The sequence below is a fragment of the Oryx dammah genome, unplaced genomic scaffold, assembly GCF_014754425.2.
Source record: "Oryx dammah isolate SB20612 unplaced genomic scaffold, SCBI_Odam_1.1 HiC_scaffold_11164, whole genome shotgun sequence".
Classification (NCBI taxonomy): domain Eukaryota; kingdom Metazoa; phylum Chordata; class Mammalia; order Artiodactyla; family Bovidae; genus Oryx; species Oryx dammah.
In genome coordinates this window covers 2,983,809-3,002,501 of record NW_024080557.1, presented here as the reverse complement: position 1 = coordinate 3,002,501, position 18,693 = coordinate 2,983,809, and positions in this window count along the sequence as shown.

Here is an 18,693-nt window from a genome sequence, read left to right as displayed (position 1 = left end):
TGTATTTATTAATATTGTGGCATTATTGGTGAAGCAATTGATTTGGTAATGACCTAAGAAATTTTGGTATCAGTGGTAGAATCCTTGATAAGGGTCATGAACTGCCGTCATGTAAGGACAAAAAATTATAATCGACATAAATTAAGGAAATAATTTTATGATAACAAAAGATTCCACTGGAACCATTCAAGAGATGGAATAGTGGGTGGGTGGGTGGATGGATGGATAGATGATACATAAGTAGACAGATATTCACCACATTCAATAAATGCTGTAGTAAATGTGTTTAATAGTATATATGCAATAAAAATTTTACATACTGAGGTATGGCTTATACATCATTTAGGTTGAAATTTATGTTAACTAGGACAGTCTGTTTATACCTTTTTTGGTTTTTTTAATCATGCATTGCACATCTGCTTTAATCATTAAGGAAATAGGGCTTCCACGATGGCTGAGCAGGTAAGGAATCGCCTGCAACACAGGAGATGCAGGCAGACCGGGTTCAGTCCCTGGGTCAGGAAGATCCCCAGGAGGAGGGATTGGCAACCCACTCCAGTAATCTTGCCTGGGAAATCTCATGGACAGAGAAGCTTGACGGGTTACAGTCCATGGGATCGCAACAGAGTAGGACACAACTGCGTGCATGTTGCCACCGCATTTTCCAGAAGTAAAGAACATGCACTTTGAAATAGGGATAAATGTCCCCCCACTCCTTCCTGGGATGCCCATGCTAGCATTCCTCTAAAGATAAGGTTCCCTTCCCAGGCACCAAGATCAAGCCGATTCACTTTGTACATGCTAATCTGTCTCTTTTGAAAGCTTGAAGGAATGTTTGGTTTTTGTTCTAACAAGATAAAACTGTGCTGAAAACCATGCTTCTACAAAGCACTTCTTTCCTTGGTGAAGACTGTACTCCTAGGCTAAAGTCCACAGTGTGGCTTAAATAAAACTATTCTATTCCTATAAAAATTTGTATTTACTATTTGGATATATATATATATATATATATATAGATCTATCTATATATATATATATGATCTATATATATATATGATCTATCTATATATATATGATCTATATATATATATGATATATATATGATCTATGATATATATACACACTTCAATATATGTGTATATAACACATATACACATATCAAAATCATAATTTTAAATTATTTGAGCCAATTCTTTATATCAAAGTCAAATAAAATAAATTTAAATTACATATAGATCAAGAATAAAAATAACACTGATATCTCAAATGGCTGTTGCTGGTGAGTATAAATGGTGCAGTCAAAAATTACATAGACAGTAACATGCGAAGGACTCATAAAATTTGAAAATTATATAATTTACCATAGTCATGGTCATGACATTCCACTCCAGTACTCTTGCCTGGAAAATCCCATGGATGGAGGAGCCTGGTAGGCTGCAGTCCATGGGGTCGCTAAGAGTGGGGCACGACTTCACTTTCACTTTCACTTTTCACTTTTCACTTTCATGCATTGGAGAAGGAAATGGCAACCCACTCCAGTGTTCTTGCCTGGAAAATCCCAGGGACGAGGGAGCCTGGTGGGCTGCTGTCTATGGGGTCGCACAGAGTGGAACACGACTGAAGTGACTTAGTAGTAGTAGTATGGTCAAGTAACTTTAAAAATAGTTATATGCTTAAATCCATATGCAAACATTTTAAGTACTCAGAGAAAGACATATCTTCTTATGCATCCAAAACTAAGTGATTTGAGATCAGAACAGTCTATTACAATATAGCTTGCAAAGTCAAACCAAAAAATATTGTGGATATTGCCATTGATATTTAGGCAAACACTTGAAACCTATAATTTACAATGTATTTTGCAAAATGTTTTGATTAGGTAGGAAGGTGTTCTTCTGACAAGTGAGGGTTGAGTAGAGAGCTGAATGAAATAGTGTTACATACCTAAATCTAGAGGAAGAAACTTCCAGAAAGATGGAGCATTAAACACAAAGATCCAGAGGCAGAATATGAGTTAATTTTTTAAATAAATAAATCCAAACTTCCTGATTATGATGAAATAACTAGCAAAAGAATAATTTTATGTTGATATTCTTATAAGGATACCTGTAAGCTGCATTTTTTGAGTGATATTCAGTGTTCATGTTGTTCTTTAGTCTTAATTTGATTTATCATTCCTACAATACTTCTACCTTTCTGATGTAACTTCTTCTCTTTGCCCTTAACCATATCTCTGTTATAACCTTAATTGACCACACCTCTATCACAGTCCTTTATCCACCCTTACCATAATCACTGGTTAAAAAAAAAGGGGGGGACAAAGACAGTCAAAATTTTTAAATTATTTTAAAATTCATTGCTTCTCAGAATTGTGTCTCACTTTGGCAGTGTACAAAATAGAAACACTTTCTATATTATTTTCAAAAAGACCATAAAACCATACCTTGTATTTAATATCCACCTCTATTATTTTGTTAGGAACAAATTTCACAAGAGAACTAGGAAACAAGGTACTAGATTTATTAACATAATAAAAAATCTTTACCTAATCAAGCTGCTCTTTCCCATGTGGACATGCTCCTCAGTGAGCCATGTGGAGGTGGAGCCATAGAAGTGACTGGATGAAGAAAGTTCCCTTGACGTCACTTTAAACAGAAGCTGCTTTCAATTATTAAAAAACAAAAAAACTTATTTTACTCCCCATCCAGGTGTCTTAATTCTTCCTCTGCTGCTTCTTTTTTTAATTTCATACCCTAAAAGATCCTTTGTTTACAGAAATTATTCTGGTTGGTTGCTCTATCCACCAAGCCCTTAAATATTTATGTCTAATGATAGCAACACTTGAACATAAGAAAGAATAAGAAAATGTAGTGTGTTGTATCCCATCGTTCATCATGGAATTTTGTTTTTGTATACTTCAAGACAGTATTGAAGAAAGGTTTTAAAAATATTCCTCCTCAGTGTTCCGTTTTGCATTCTTTCTTTTCTTTCCATTAAATCAGCTTTTACCTAATTTTTTAATTCCCATACTATTGATCTAAAAGAAACCATAAAATGGCTGTTTTTTCCTTTCACTGAGCCAAACAAACTATAGGGAAAAGACAATCCAATAGTTCATCATTTCATCATACTTTTTTCAAATACTAAAAATTAGTTTACAAATATAAGACATTTTATATTATTTTTAGAATTTGTGTACAAGCTATTTCTTGGGGTCTGTCTTCGATGCATGTGTGTCTAAATGCTGTGATTACACATAAATAAGAGGTAGTCATTATCATTAGTAAGTGTGGTAATTGCACAGGGAGAAATAATTAGTGGCTAGTTAAAATAACAAGCAGTAGTAACAATGGTAAATATAAGTAAACATTATTATGAGGGCTCAAAGTAAAAGCAGAATAAATTTTTGAGAAAATTATTTCTACCCAAGTTAGGCATGTAGAAGCACCTAGCCTTCTCATGGTATGCATTTTCGAATGATTTCGAATGATTTCTGGCTCATTTTTTGGAAAACAAATCTTTAACATCATGAAACAGCATCTTGGAATTTCAGAGTAATCAGTTAACTTTAAAACAAAGTATTTTAATTAAAATTTAAATAGGGCATGTATTAACATAGACTTTGTCACAGCAGGATTTGATACAATGTTTAAACATCAACTGTCATTGTTACAAACTTTATAGAGCAAAACCCTTTGTTTTTATTCAAGTTGTTCATGGAGATCTCTTATTGCTACATTGATACTTCCCCAAATAATGAAAAACTCGGCAGAGCTCATGAAGACTATCATAAAATTATATTACCTGTACTTTTAATAAAGCTGATTAATTTAAAAAGGCAAAAACAATCAGTTCATAATATGTTATTGCTTCACAAACATAAGATACTTCATATTACTTTTAGGGGGAATAGCTTCAGGATTTTTGTTGAGTTAACTCTTTTGATTCATGTTATTCTTGTATTTATTCATCCAGCAAATAAATATTCAGTACTTCCCATGGGTCCAGCACTGGCCTAATACTAGAACCATAAATATTAAGATACTCTCTATACCATATATAATAATGAGAAGAGCATGAGGAAGCAGTTAAATATATAATTAGAATGCAAAGCAACAATAGCAATGCCCGAGATATAAAATATTGTGTGAGTGAACCATAAAAACCTATATTTTAGAATGCTTTCCCGATACATTTATGCCTGAAAAATGGGTTCCAAAGTGGTTTGCGTGTGTGTGTTCATCAAATTTTAGTTTTGTTGTAGAATGTAAGAGACAGAAAAAACTTGGTCAAGAATAAGTTATTGTTTGTAATGACATAAAGCACATTAACGTCCATAAGAGGAAACCACAATAAGCATAAATCTATCTATCTAACAGACAGATTTACAGTTATCTAAAAAAGCCTTTTTCAATAATATTCTAGACATAGATTTTCTCCTGTGTGATACATACTATCTGTAAATTCTATGTATCTATGGCTCTCCCTACCTACCTACCTAATCATCTTACTATTATATACTTTGTACCTTCTACAAAGTTTGATTTTATAGAGGAAATATGCGTATTACACCTTTAAAAGGATTGTTATTTTAATCTAGAATTAATTGTAATTGATTCTACATTTCTGGGCAAAGACTTAGTTCATATAATTGGGGAAATAAAATCCTATAAATAAAACTCAAAAGATTTGCAAATTGCCCTCCTTCTAATGCTCCAATTGCCATAAACTTTTGATTTTAAAGAAATTTATAACACACTGATCTCACCACCTTTTTTTTTAACTGTTCCCAACTTTTTATGTTCTCACGTCTTATCTTCTAAGCCTAATTTCTGTAATAATTTATCATAATTATTTAAAGGTATTTACCCTCAAGAATTTGAATCTTCTCTTATGTTGTGGTGCTTTTTAAACAAACAAACTTAAAATGTCCAAATTCAGCTTTCTGTTTATCTTGCCTGCACCAGGATAATACAACCGGACTTACATAAAACCCTCACAACACTGACTGGTCCTTTCTTCCTTCTTCAGTTAGCCAAGCTCCCACTTTTGTATTGGATACAATTCAAGAAATTACTTCAACTAATTCTGCCCTTTATATCCATGTCAAAGTTTCCCTCTCTTCTGGATGATTGCTATCAGTATAGCATCATGCTATATATTTTTTGTGATACAAAAAGAAAACAGAGATGAAGAAAGAAACATCTTAAATCTATTTATGTTTCCAGCTACTGATCTGAACTCTTTTCCTTTAGACAAAATTTTCTTGAAATAATAGTGTGAGTGCATTGTTTTGAGTTTCTTTCCCACTATTCTCTATTGAACATGTTCTTAGGTTCCATCCCTATTATTCCACTGAAACTTTTCTTCTTAGGAAGGATACTTTTAACCTTCACATTGCTAAATTAAATTATCATACTTAAATTCTTATCTGTTTGGACATAGAAATAGCATTTGAAAAAGTGCATCATTTTCTTATCTGTGAGACTGTTCACTTATAAAATATGGTAAGATTATACTATAGGACAGGACAACCAAATCTATAAGGTGTTGGTTGACAGTTATATTGTGAAAAAAGTGAAAATGTTAGTCTCTCAGTTGGTCCAACTCTATGTGACTCCATGGACTTTACCCCATCAGGGTCCTCTGTCCATGGAATTATCTAGACAAGAATACTAGAGTGGATGGCCATTCCCTTCTCCAGTGGACCCTCCCTTCTCCAGTGGATTGAAACTAGGTCTCCTGCATTGCAGGCAGATCCCTTACCATCTGAGCCACTATTGTAAGATGTTAATTTTCCTCAAATTAATTAAGAATTAACCTATAAATTCAAAATAAATCCAAGTAAAATTTTAACTTATTTTATTTCTTTTGTTATATCTTTAAACTGTATTTAGGCTAACAGAAAAGTTACACAAATAGTACAAAGAGTTTTCTTAACATTCTTTACCCCACTCACATAACTATGAAATAATTATCAAGAAAAGAAAATTATCATGATTAAGCATGCTTCACAGTAATAAATGTTGTTGACAAGACCCATCACTGGATGCTAAAATTAGTGGCTGGAAGTATGAGGAGAAAGAACAATCATATATTCTTCAAAATATAACCCGGGGGACACTGTGGAACTTTCCTGGATCAGACCTTTCGCCCATATCCTCTGCTTTAGTTCCTCTCTGAAGTACAGAGATAATAGAATCCGATGCACATTTTCAGTTGTTTTACAGATGCTAAACCCATCACCAATGGAAGAAATTAACTGTTTGATGATCCAGTAGAACCTCAGACCTACTGAAGCCTAAGGACTGATCATGTTAAACCCCGCGACACAGCGCTGTTACCTCACCATCAACCAAGGAGAGGATTGTGCAAGAGCTGATCAAGTACCATGGGATTCCACCTCCCTCATTTTGCCTTTATAATGCATTCGCAGAAACCCATCAGACAGTTGGGGCTCTCTGAGCACTAACTGTACTGAGCTCCTTTCCTGGTGCCCTGAAGTAAGGGCTGCACTTATCTTCACGGCAACCCAGTGTCAGTAGATTGGCTTTACTCCAGGGGGGCTAGCAGTTTGGTTCAGTTAAAAAAAAAAAAAAGTATCTCCCACAAGATACTAAGTATCGTTTGCAAGTGAGATTGAAAGTGAAAGTTGCTCAGTCATGTCCGACTAAAGACCCCACAGTCCATAGGATTCTCCAGGCCAGAATACTGGAGTAGGCAGCCATTCCCTTCTCCAGGGGATCTTCCAAACCCAGGTTTCCCACGTTGCCGGCAGGCAGATTCCTTACCAGCTGAACCACCAGGGAAACCCATCAATTGCAAAAAGAAAGATAATTTGCAGTGGAGAAATTTGATAGACAATAACTTAATCAAATGATCAAGATAAATATCACAGGCAACCTTCAGAAGATTCGATATCATAACCTGCTAGCATTATACATTGCAAAGACTACATCATCTATGTAGGATTCTTGACAAAAAAGCCAAATCTAACACGGATCATGAGAAAACAGTGGAAAATCCCAATTAAAGTAAGTTTTATAAAATAACTCATCCGTATTCTTTTGAAGATTGTTAAGATTACAAAAGATAAGCCAAAGCAAGAGTAATTAATAATGTTTGAGAAATTCTATAAACTCACTTTAAAATTTATATGAAGACTTCTAGGTTTAAAATAGCCATGGCAATCTTAAAAAATTAGATGAAGATAAAAATTATGCTCCATGAGATGTTAAGATACAGAACAAATTATTGCATAATTAATATGGAATAAGAGCAAAAGAATATAATTGAACTGTGAAATTTTGACAGCTAAAAAGTAAATTCATAAAATTTCAGAAATCTTATATATAATAAAACACAATATAAAGAGAAAACTTTAATAATTGTATAATGAATAAAGAATAAATGACATACAATATAGAGAAAAATAAATATGGATTCTTCCCTAAAATACCGTCTTATTTAAGGGACTTGAGTGTCTTGGAACCAGTTGTCCATGGATACCAAGGGATGACATATTTTTGATAGATTAAATAAACAAACATTATTTGAGATATTATATAGGTAAGAAAAATATAGAATAATATTTTTGTGATGTGCAGATGGGGAAAGATTTCATGTAAAAACCTGAAAAGAATACATCAAGGCAAATATACTGTCTTTGAATACAGCAAAGTTACAAATTTCTGTGCAATAGACACCTGGGACAAAGTTAGTCTATAAAAAACAGAATGGGGAAGATATTTTCTATCTTGAACATTACCAGTGTTTTAGTCTAGAAGGCAAAAGAACTACAAATTTATCAATATGTTGATCACAAAATAATCCCAATGGAAAAGATCATGGGCAAACAGCATGACAGATAATTTATAGAAGAGAAAACACAGGAAGCTACAAGAACTCATATATCAAAAGATACTGATTACCATTAGTATTTAGAGAAATACAAAGTAAAACAAACAATGAGCTGTCACTTCTAACATGTTAGAAAACACAGTAGGCTAGGTAATGGACAAGGTTAGGAACATGAAGCTGAAGGACGTATGCACTGCTGGTGGGTGGGAACATCAGTCATGTATGTTTGTCACATCACTATTTGTGGAAGCAATCTACTGCTTGTCTCTGAAAAAATGGATAATTAAAATGTGGTAGTTGCTGATGGAGACAGCCTTAACTTTTGCCTTTGTTTGCCTTTGTTTGACTAAACTTTAGAGAGACTTCTTCCTGACTCTGACTCTCTCGGCTCCTTATCACCTTTCTTTTTCTTATTTACATTAGAAAACTTAGAATTGTAAATTCTCTTCTCTTATGAGATGTAAATCTCCTCTCTTGCTTACTCAGAAGGACCTGGGGAGCCATCCTTGTGAAATGTAATCATTAAAGGATATAGTACCCTTATGCCCCAGTCTCTGGGGGAGGATAGGAGCCTAATTTAGATAAGAGGTAATTAGCAAACGCAGATGACCTAATCACATAGATCAATTTCCCCTTTAATATACACAAGCCCTCTCCCACTAGCTCACTGCAGAGCTTAGAAACTCTCCTGCCTGTTGTTTCAGGGAAGTTGACTTGAATCTCTGCTCTAGTACAATAGCTTTCACTTCTATTGCAATAATCTTGAATAAGGTTTGCCTGGCCTTTTAAAATATGTCCATCTAATTTTTATTTTTCAATGCATACTTTGGAGTATGACACAACAGTTAGGAACAATGAGAAAGACGTATAATTAAAGACCAGGTTTTCAGAGCACAAAGGTTATTGAAAAAAAAAAAGTGAATGTTATGCCCAAGTCACGAGATCTCCCAATGACCACCAGGGAGCTGATATCCAATGCAAAAGCAAGAGAGTTTTAATTACCAAGCTGGAGCTGCGGCTCCCACCGTTACCGACACAGTGGCTATAGGGAGGAGCCCTGGGTTTTGGGTTACATTGCTTATATAGGGAGTGTTCATGAAAAAAAAAAAAAAGAATTTCTAGGTAGGGGGACGTCTGATTGGTCACTTTCTTTTGAAGGGTTGTGTGTTGGTTTTTGATTGGTCCCTATTTCCTAGGTAGACCACCAGTTCCTGAACGTTAAGTCAGGAGATTCTGGTCTGGTGTCCGATTGGCTCGTGGGTGGTGGGGTGAGGTCAGGGGATTTCCAAAGGCTCTTTTTCCGGAACCTTACAAAATGGAGTTTTTCTGTTAACAAAATATAGTAGCTTAGATTCTTCAGTGAGGGATTGAATAAGATATTTAACTCTTCATTTATATGATATTTTTATGTTAAAAACCCAGTACAGGAAGTCCCCCACTTATGAACTTTCAAACTGTGAACTTTCAAAGATGTGAACGTGCATTTGCATGTCCAGTCCCATAAGTTAGTTCACATCTCTGGTGTACGTTGTCACTTGTGCACATCCTTACAAGTGGTTGTGCTTTGGGGTACTTTACAGTACTGTGTAGAGTATGGTAGTACAGTATCTTTATTTCTAGCCTAAGATGTTTGGAAGTAATCACAAAAGCAGTGGTGATGTAGTCAGTACTGCTTAGAAGCACCAAGAGAGATAAGAGGAAGAAGTAGCTGAAGAACCAAAGAGATTCATGATGCAGGATGCCAAAAGGATTTTCTTTATTTGAGGGGGCACTGTTATCTTTAGACACAAAGGATCCAAAAGTAAAATAGTACATGAAGGTTGAAGCACCCATTCAGAATGCATTCCAGTGCTACTGTGTAATCTATGATGAGAAAAAAAGAGATACTACCCAAACAACACTGGATCATTTTTCAAACAGGGATGATAGAATTAAATCCAGCAAGGTATCAGAACCTGTTCCATCAATGGTAAGCAAGTATAAAATTGCAGCTTTCTGTCTCCTATTGCTGATGATCCTTCAGTTCTACCATCTCTCACCTTGTCTCCCTCCTTCAGTCAGTAACTCTTCTTGCCTTTTCACTCAATGCCAGCCTGTGCATGCCAGCTGTTGTACTATATACTACTGTATTTCTCACGGTACTGTTCAGTTCAGTTCAGTAACTTAGTCATGTCCAACTCTTTGCAACCCCATGAACCGCAGCATGTCAAGCCTTCCTGTCCATCACCAACTCCCAGAGTCCACCGAAACCCATGTCAATTGAATCAGTGATGCCATCCAACCATCTCATCCTCTGTCATCCCCTTATCCTCCTGCCCCCAATCACTCCTAGCATCAAAGTCTTTTCCAATGAGTCAGCTCTTCGCATCAGGTGGCCAAAGTATCAGTCCTTCCAATGAATACCCAGGACTGATCTCTTTAGGATGGACTGGTTGGATCTGTTTGCAGTCCAAGGGACTCTCAAGAGTCTTCTCCAACACCAGAGTTCAAAGGCATCAATTCCTCCGTACTCAGCTTTCTTTATAGTCCAACTCTCACATCCATACATGACCACGGGAAAAACCATAGCCTTGACTAGATGGACCTTTGTTGGCAAAGTAATGTCTCTGCTTTTGAATTTACTGTCTAGGTTGGTCATAACTTGCTTTCCAAGGAGTAAATGTCTTTTAATTTCATGGCTGCAATCCCCATCTGCAGTGATTTTGGAGCCCAGAAAAATAAAGTCAGCCACTGTTTCCTCATTCATATGCCATGAAGTGATGGGACCGGATGCCATGATCTTCGTTTTCTGAATGTTGAGCTTTAAGTCAACTTTTTCACTCTCCTCTTTCACTTTCATCAAGAGGCTTTTTATTTCCTCTTCACTCTGTGCCATAAGGGTGGTGTCATCTGCATATCTGAGGGTTATTGATGTTTCTCCCGGCAATCTTGATTCCAGCTTGTGCTTCTTCCAGCCCAGCGTTTCTCATGATGTACTCTGCATAGAAGTTAAATAAGCAGGGTGACAATATAAGGCCTTGATGAACTCCTTTTCCTATTTGGAACCAGTCTGTTGTTCCATGTCCAGTTCTAACTGTTGCTTCCTGATCTGCATACAGGTTTCTCAAGAGGCAGGTCAGGTGGTCTAGTATTCCCATCTCTTTCAGAATTTTCCACAGTTTATTGTGATCCACACAGTCAAAGGCTTTGGCATAGTCAATAAAGCAGAAATATATGTTTTTCTGGAACTCTCTTGCTTTTTCCATGATCCAGCAGATGTTGGCAATTTGATCTCTGGTTCCTCTGCCTTTTCTAAAACCAGCTTGAACATCTGGAAGTTCATGTATTGCTGAAGCCTGGCTTGGAGAATTTTAGCATTACTTTACTACCGTACTATAAGGTTTAAAATGTTTCTTTGATTATTGTGTTTTTTATGTATTATTTTCGTGAAAGTATTATAAACCTGTTATAGTACAGGACTGTGTAGCCTATTGAGTTACTTGGGTATTTAGGCTAAGTTTGTTGGGATATTGAGTCTGGATTTTGGAGGTCTGAGCAAGATGAACAAATTGGATTTGGGAGCATACTCCCGGAACAAAACTTATTCATATGTAGGGGACTCACTCTAATTCTACTCTTTTTACAATACATAAAAAAAGATAATGTATAAAGTCAATACATACTATTGGAACAGAGAAATGAGTGAGGTAATGAAAGTAATAAATGAATTAAGTAATTAAGCAATAGGAATTTTCAAAGACTAATCATGAAAGTGTACTATTATGTGCTGGTGAATATGATTAACTCAAACCTCTGCATCTGAGGTGAGAAGATATCTGCCAACAGATAAACCACTTTTAATCAACTGGTTTTAGAAATATCAGTATCTTTTCTTTTTTTCCTACCTTTCTAACTGTGTTCCTTAATTGCCTTATCTTAAACACTGGAGAGAAGAGTGAAAAAGTTGGCTTAAAGCCCAACATTCAGAAAACGAAGATCATGGCATCCGGTCCCATCACTTCACGGCAAATAGATGGGGAAAGAGTGGAAACAGTGTCAAACTTTATTTTGGGGGGCTCCAAAATCACTGCAGATGGTGACTGCAGCCATGAAATTAAAAGATGCTTACTCCTTGGAAGAAAAGTTATGACCAACCTAGATAGCATATTCAAAAGCAGAGACCTTACTTTGCCGACTAAGGTCTGTCTAGTCAAGGCTATGGTTTTTCCAGTGGTCATGTATGGATGTGAGAGTTGGACTGTGAAGAAGGCTGAGCACTGAAGAATTGATGCTTTTGAACTGTGGTGTTGGAGAAGACTCTTGAGAGTCCCTTGGACTGCAAGGAGGTCCAACCAATCCATTCTGAAGGAGATCAACCCTGGGATTTCTTTGGAAGGAATGATGCTGAAGCTGAAACTCCAGTACTTTGGCCACCTCATGCGAAGAGTTGACTCATTGGAAAAGACTCTGATGCTGGGAGGGATTGGGGGCAGGAGGAGAAGGGGACGACTGAGGATGAGATGGCTTGATGGCATCACTGACTTGATGGATGTGAATCTGAGTGAACTCTGGGAGATGGTGATGGACAGGGAGGCCTGGTGTGCTGCGATTCATGGGGTCGCAAAGAGTCGGACACGACTGAGCGACTGAACTGAACGAACTGAAACACTGGAGAGACTCAAAACTTAGTCCTCAGGCCTTTTGTCTACTCTACATACTTGCCCTCCTTGGTGACTCTAACCTCATGGCATTCCACACAATCTGGTAATGAGTGTTTCACAAATTCACCTTTTCCAGACCTCCAAAAATGAACTCAATATCTCTCTACCTACTAGCTCTCTTTTTGGGTATCTAAAGCACTTTGGACACTTAACATGTTCACAAAATGGTTGCCAACCTTTCCCTTGTCCACAAAATGTAAAAATAAAACCCATTTATTTTGCAGTCTTCTACTTCTCAGTAATTTGCATATACTTGAATGCATCCACTTGTGTTGGTCTACATCCTTGAAGTTTAATCAGTCTCTTCTTTGACAACTTCATCCAACTGGATAGCCAATAATGTTTACTATCTACAGCATACATGGAGATCCAAAACAAACTTATGGTTGCTGGGGGAGGGGACAGTCAGGGTCTTTGGGATGGTCATGTATACACTGCTATATTTAAAATGGATAACCAACCAGGACCTACTTTATAGCACATGGAACTCTGCTCAAGGTGGCACATGATGGGCGGGGGCTTGGGGGAGAATACATGTAAATGTATGGCTTAGTCGCTTCACTGTTCACCTGATACTACAACAATATTGTTATCAGCTATACCCCAATATAAAATTAAAAAGTTTAAAGTTTGGGAAGATATTAAATAAAAACTGATAAACTTTAAAAAAAAAAAAAAACACATGGAGATTTTGACAACCTCTCACCACCTCTACTTCATCACCCAGTTTCAACCACCATCATCCTTTGCCTGAATTACCATAAGAGACACCTAATTGGTCTCCCTGCTTCTCTGCTTGCCCCTAAGAACAGTATTCTCAGTAGCCAGAGGATCTCCTTAAAACATAACACAGATTATGCCAATTCTTCTCTCAAAACTCTAATGTTTATTATTAATCTCATAATAAAGGTGAAATTTAAGACAATTACAGAAAATGTTTCATGTGGTTTAAAATTTTTAACATTTCAGCAAGGTTAGCTACTCATTTATGAGCTCCAGTCTTCCCAGGTGGTGCTAGTGGTAAAGAACCTGCTTACCTGCATTAGAAATGGGTTCGATCCCTGGGTCAGGGAGATCCCCTGGAGAAGAGTATGGCAACCCACTCCAGTATTCTTGCCTGGAGAATCCCATGGACAGAGGAGCCTGGTGGGCTACAGTCCATAGGGTTGCAAAGAGTCACACACTACTGAAGCAACTCAGCACACACTCATGCAGTACAAAATAAAAATGTACAGTAAAAAATTTCCTACTTTAAAATCAGGAAAAATGTGTTCTTAAGCATACTGAAATATAAAACTTTTATCTTTATTCCTCCATCAGCTTATGTTTTGTTAAAGTCATTTAAGTAAACAATAATTAACTTTTAAATTTTTTCTGTGTTTCATTATCCATATGGATGCTAGTTTTATTGCAAATATAAGAGCATGTGTCATATATATAAACACTAAAATTAACAATAGATATTTTATAACTTCTATATTTGTATATATTTCTTTCTTCCAGAACAGTTGAAGTACTGCAGAAAATTTTTATTTCACTTTTACTAATATTCTCTACTTTCAGTTTATGGATGCATATGGAAAGACAAAGAAACAGACCTATCATTTATCCAACTTTTCCTTTCTGTCATCATTGGCATGGCAGCAGTTGGCTAATACAGGGAAATAAAATGAGTGAGAAAGATATGATAGAGTCATATGGTTGCTTTTTTTAAAAAAAAAAAAATACAACTGTCTTATTTCTGTACTTAAATTCTAGTTTAAGAAGAAAGTTGGGTTTCTCAAGACTGTCAGTGCCCCACTTACTAACTGACAGGTATTTCCCTCCTATCTCATGTTTGCTTTGAGTCTTGCTGAACACCCAAGTCATTGTCCACTGATATTCTGTGTTCATGAGGAATTTGACTCCTGCACTATGCGAAAGTGATTGCAAAAAAGCTGTGAACGTGAATGTTACCATTTCTCTTCTGCCCACATGCATGTTCCAGTTCTCCATTAGATTTCACTTGCAAAACACAAGTTTACCAACAAAATTGGTAAAAATGTCAAGATGGCAACAGCAAAGCATTAAACCCAGTAGAAAATTCTTGTGAGCATGGCATGCATGCTGTTACTTCAGTCGTGTCCAACTCTGTGACAATATGGACTGCAGCCTTCCAGGCTCCCCTGTCCATGGGGTTCTACAGGCAAGAATACTGGAGTGGGTTGCCATTTCCTCCTCCAGGGGATCTTCTTGACCTGGGAATTGAACCTGTGTCTCTTACTTCTGCATTGGCAGGCAGGCCCTTTACACTAGCACAACCTGGGAAGCCCTGTGAGCATGGGGCCCTATGTAACTAAGCAGGTTTCACCCCCGTGAAGCAGACTGTTCAGGCTTCATCCTCCGGGACTCCTCCCCTCGTCCCTTATACTCTGTGTGAACAGCTTGGTTTCCTCACCACCCCTGAATGTGGCAAGCATGTTTTTGCCTGAGGGCCTATGCACTTGCTTTTCCTTCAGACATTTGCATGGCTTCCTCCCTTTCTCCTTCGGTCTTTACTGCAATATCACTTTCTCAGCCAGTTCCTTCCTGGGTGTCCTCCTTAAACTGCATTTTCTTTACCCCAGAATATCTTGTCCCATGATTCTCTATTTTTCTCCTTTAAAGAGAAAAGGATATATAGTACAGTACACTATGCATTTTATTTATTTATCTTGTTACATACCTCTCCCACTGGAATGTAAGCTTTGTAATGTGAGGCAGTTGTGTCTGTTTTGATATTTGCTTTTTCTCCAGGATCTATAATTATTAGTGGAAAATATAAGGTGTGCAATAAATATTTAATAAATGAAGTAATGTCTTGTACTTGGGCCAGTGCTAAAGTGGAATTAAATCAAATAAACAACAGAAGCGATAGCCAGGAACAAAATAGGAGTGGGGATCCAACTTTCAGCAACAGTAGGAATATTAAGCCAAAGACAGAGGTGGCCAGAATTAATGTGAGCCCTTGAATAGTACTGTCTGTAGATACCAGCAGGTGGGACGTTCACTTTGGACTCCATGCCTCAGAGGGCCCCAGTATGCTTTGCCATATCTTTGTGAAAACTTTCAAAGTCCTATAGTATTCTGAATCCCAGCTCTCCATTTCAGGAGCGTGGACCCAGTTTTGGGGAATAGTAAAGTGAGATTTCCTTTTAACAATATAAAATCTCTTTCATGAGACTGTGCAACAGTGGGCCAATGGAATGGTGCCTTTGTGACATTTTGGATATCTTATACATTAGACAGGAAAAATTCAAGGTGGAGACTACCAATGGCCCAATGATGACCCTTGGGTTGGAGCTCCACACCTGTAAGTATTCTGTGATGGCAACTCCAGTCTACATACTCCAAAGTGGAAAGAGTGGTGGCAGGCACCCCTTAGCTTGAACTCCCACAGCCAGTATTCAGGATGTTCAGCTTCTCCTTTTATATACTCCGTACCATATCTCAGGCAATAGTCCAGGGGTGCCCACACCTGTCTCCCACAAGAGCTCCCATCAATGGACTATTGAAATCAGTGCTCTCTCTTTTGGACAACTGATGTTGTTATCCTGTTTCCTTCCAGGTTGATTTTTTTTTTTTTTTTGCCATGCCAGGTGAGATACAGACAGAATACAACCACTCTTTTTGTTCTTCCCATTGACTTGTTGCCTAACCTTTCTGCTGGTTATGGCATATGGAAGAGTAATATGCCATCAACATTAAAAAAGGTTAAATTCTAGAAACAATAATTATTGTTTAATTATAATAAAATAAAAGCCTGAATATTTTAAGAGAAGTCATGGTTGGATGATGTTTCATTCTATGTTTATGCTATAAAAGTTTTTAGTGTTTTAACATGAACAGAATAAAATATTCACCTTTTTTTTTTTTGCATTTATGGTCATTTTCAGTCAACCGTAGTAGCAATCTTTGAGAGAGTCAGTAGAAATCAGCATTCATAGGCAGCATGCAGGTTAATGCAGCATTGTAAGTAATGATGTAACTGCCTTTAAATAAATGGTATTAGGCAACTACAGAAGCACAGATATCTACCTTGTTTCAATACAAATCAGTTCTAAGTTGTCTTGGCACTGTGAGTAGTAAGATCATTGCTCTCTTTTATAGTGGAATAAGTTAATCAGAAAGAGTACAGTTAACAATAAAAACTGAGGTCACAAAGAGTCAGACATGACTGAGCGCGCACACACACACACACACACACACACACACAACAATAAAACATGTTTCTTAGACTCATATGAATAGAAACTGGTGCCTGAATACCATGAAGAATCTTTACATGCACCGATGATTAGACAATAAACAAACATATAATTTTTATTCCAAATCTTCATCAATAAATATACGTCAGATAAGCTCATGAGTTTTATAATCCACTTTAAATCAAACTGCTTATATAAACAGAGGTTGCAACAAAAAAAACTATTTGCCTGAAGATGCACACACACTAGAGGGTGGTCCCACCTTTGATAATTTCCAGATTTAATGGAGAATTTAATGGACTTCCCAGGAAAAGTGGGCTTGAGACACTGTTTAACTGCTCAGGGTTCCCCAGGTGATGTCTAGGATAGATGATCTTAAGTTTTGAACAAGAAGGTAAGGCACAAATATAACTTTGCCTCACCCTCTGTGTAACCTCAATCAAGTAATTTAAATTCTCTTTATTTTTTCTTACTTGTAAAAATGGTTAATTGGATCAGATTAATAGTAAGATCCTGTCTAAGATTTCATTTCAATTCTTTGGCTCTTCCTTGAAGTGACTTTTTGCCTTCAATTCTTCAACTATATCCTGGGCATGGATGTCAACTATATTTCCTTAGAACATCATAAAAACCAGTTAACTAATAATTTGAACTCATGAATTTCTTTTAGGAGCAGAGATTATTAAAGAACAACTTTGAAAAAAAATTATCATATACAAGTTTTTCCCCCCAATGTGTGGTTACTTCAAGTTGTAACTAAAAGAGAAGTTAATTCAGCTTGGTTTTAAATATCCATAAGAGGGTGCAAAGTCAACATCTAAAAAAGGAACCTATTAAAAACACATATAAAGGAAAATTGCAGTCAAGCAGCTACACCATCTGGGTCATATGAAAATGAGACGTAGTGATGAGTGTCTGCATGCTGATGGTGCTGCAGACGGAATCAGCTCACTGTCTCTCCAAGCAGTCATGTGTACAGATTAATGAAGAGAGGTGACAGAATCAAACTTCCCGCTGACTTGTGGTGGATAAGCTATTTTGCTCCATCATTGCCTCAGCTTTGCTTACAGGATAGTAGATGCACTCTAGCATGTGCTTTTCCACTAATCGTTTTGACTAAATGAACCAAATCTCGTGGTAAAGGTGCCAACAACATCTGGTAGCTCTAAATCAGAATCAGTGTGAATAAACTCAGCCATGCTGTCTTTTACTCCTAGATGATCACAAATAAGCCTGCTGTCACTGACCCAATACAAGATGATCCGACGTTACCACTTTTTCAGGAACATTTCTTACAGCTTTTAATGCTATTTTCTGTTATCCTAGATTCAAGATTGTTTCTGAAGTCAATGGAACCATTTTTATTGTGTTCTTTTCTAATAGGTTTTTTGTAGTTTTAACCACCAAACTGTCTCAGACTCAGGCCGAGAATTTTACTAAGTCATCTTTTACTCACAAGGCATGTTAAAATTAAAGCCATTAAATATATTCTGGAGTGCTGGAATATGTTTTACCTTCAAATTTCTGCTTTCACTTGAAACTTTACTGAAACTTATTATCCTTAAAGTACAGAATCAAGTAAATATTTTAAAGGCTAAGACATATGAGTTTGGGGCCCCTGGCCCCTGGGTGGAACTTAGGTCTATAAAGCCAAACAACAATTAGATATTCACTCAGACATAACTTATCCTTGCTGTCAGATTCAGCTACTTATTGATTCCTGAATATACTAAGGTACATTTGTGGAAACTGCAAAAAGACACATGAATTATAAACCGCATAGATTTCTCCAGGCGAAATGGCATCAGGGCTAGTGCATAGCTTTTGGCAAACTAAGTCCAGACAAGAAATCAGTCTCCGATCCCTCTGAACCTTTGTACAGTGCATTTATTCAAAACGTACAGACA